Here is a 2,500-nt window from a genome sequence, read left to right as displayed (position 1 = left end):
AGTGAGGACGTCCGTGTTTCTTACACGAGTTCATAATAATCTAATAATATGGACTATTTGTTGTTATTTCTTTGAAGCACACAACTAAAAACTGTTGTAAATGTCATTGATACGTGACTTCAGTTGTTTCGGATTTGTTAAAACTGGTGTTGATAATACATCGAATCGGACAACAACAAAAAATAAAAATTTTTAAAAAACACACAATGAACATTTTGATTTATGCCATTTCTCCCCTATACTTTTCATATCATGTATTTGCTTCAATATAATTAACTGTGTCATTCAAAATTCTCCTCTTAGCTTAGTATCTTAGATTCACCCTCGGTTATTGTCTACTTATTAATGTATCGTGTTGAGAGAAAAACTTTACAGACAAGCAAACCAAAATACAAGTATTGATTTATATTGTCAAGAAATTTCCAGACAACCCAAGGCATTCTTAGAGATATCGTTCTTTACTGTTCACAATTACTTGTCCGGTTGATTCTTTGTCGCTGTGCTGCACTCAGTTTAGTTTAGTAGTTTAGTTTTAGTAAGAGATTTACGGCACTAGCAACACAATAGATCATGTAAGTGTCGAATATTAGAGGTGTTACAAGAGAGTAACAAACACAAAAAGAAAGAGGGGAGATAAGAATGATAGATGTTTGATAGGAAAGAAGGAGCAAACCCCATCCGAGCGCCCGCCAACCATACACTTAATTCAATCAAATGACTTGGCTTGGGTTAAGAAGAGCCAACGTCTCCTAATTAATTCCAATAATTATGTCGATGGCATCATACACCATTTGCAATCTTATTCACTTTTGGCCTGACCTTGTCGAAATGTTACGATTTCAGTGTTGTGAAGAATATAAAAAAACCGAAATAAAATAAAACATAAACTCATTTCAGCATGCTATTTTGGTATGGTTTCACTTCAACTTACGAATAAAGTTCTCTTAGCCCACCATTGACTCAGTTGGTATTATGCTGGACTACGAAGCGAAAAGCCCTGATTCAAATCCCCATTGGGGAATTCTGAACTTGGGATTGTTTCAGGGAGGTTTTAAGGCTCTCCATCTATTCGGCTCGGTCCTATCGGAGATGGACCTTTAATTCGGAGGTATCATCTCTTAAATACCCTTACGGAGTTGAAAAGGGCGTTAAACTTTACATATAACGGCGAGTGACCATCAGTTCTTTTTGGATTTGAAATTGAACGTGCTTCACGGCAGTACCTTTATAAACTAAAATGAGGTGTGCTTACAAAATGAGTTACTTCACACAATCCACGAATGGAGGTATCGACCGAAAATCGACGCTGGGGTCAAATTAAAATGTGTAGACTTTCAGTCAATGCTACTTTTTTATGTCTCACATGTCTTTAATTACTTTTTACTTATAAATTGTACAGCCTCCATCTATGAATTTGACATAAATAACTATTTTCATAGTGCTGAAATCCAAGAAGTACCTCATTTTGTCACCAGCAAGTCTCACAAAGAGGCCTACTAAGCAAGAATACTTTCTGCATGAACTCTTATCTTAAGGCTCTTTGATCGTACAATTCAATCATTCGTCGGCTCAAAACTATTTTGTCCAAAGTGTACTTAGGTAAAGAGGCACTTTGGACAAAGTAGTTCTGAGGCAACGCAATGTAGAAGCACAATTATATTATTCCTGAGACCAAACTCTTTTTAGAAGACGTCATCAGTGTGGAATTGGGCATTATTGCAGTTAACCTGCCTGTTCGATGGAGATGAATCGGAGAATGGAAAGCACAATCTAAATTCATGAAAGCATTGCTAAGCTCCATACAGCTGCAAAAAAAAACCTGTTGCATGAAACCATGATGTCAGATTATTTGTGTCGCGACATGGTGGAATCAGGCGTTCGTCAATTTTTGAGCATATTATGGAGTTATTGGTATAATTCTAGTCTTAAAACCTGTTCATTTGCTTTGTTTAGTATTTTGTATTTTTGAAAAATACCTCTCTATCTTGAATAGATAGTCGAGATAATTATGATTGAAGGAGGCAGAGATCGCCGTGTGTCGGAAGTAATTTAAGCGAGGAAATGGCCGCCAAAGGTTGGTGAATTCCAAAGCTTGAGTGTCCTTGGAAACTCCAAGTTTACATTTTGTGAACCTTTTTGATCACTGATTTTATTAAAACATCGATACAGAAATTTGTTTTAAAATGGAGGTGAAAGGTGTTGAGACAAAATAACAACCAAAGATAAAATCTGCCTTACAAACGGAAATTGCCGATTTCTTAGAGGTCATTGTTTTGAGGAGAGCATGTTTTCACCACGATGACTCAAATTTATTATTGTCAGACTTCTGAAGATTGGAATCTTTTCGGGGAGTCGTGCATTGCACATTGTATAATATGCTTTATTAGACACTCTGGGCTGTGTACTCTGCTTCTTCTTCTTCTTCTTCTTCTTTTTCTTCTTCTTCTTCTTCTTCTTCTTCTTCTTCTTCTTCTTCTTCTTCTTCTTCTTCTTCTTCTTC

This window comes from Aplysia californica, unplaced genomic scaffold (assembly GCF_000002075.1).
Source record: "Aplysia californica isolate F4 #8 unplaced genomic scaffold, AplCal3.0 scaffold00090, whole genome shotgun sequence".
NCBI lineage: Eukaryota > Metazoa > Mollusca > Gastropoda > Aplysiida > Aplysiidae > Aplysia > Aplysia californica.
Note: the sequence above shows the minus strand (reverse complement) of the source record.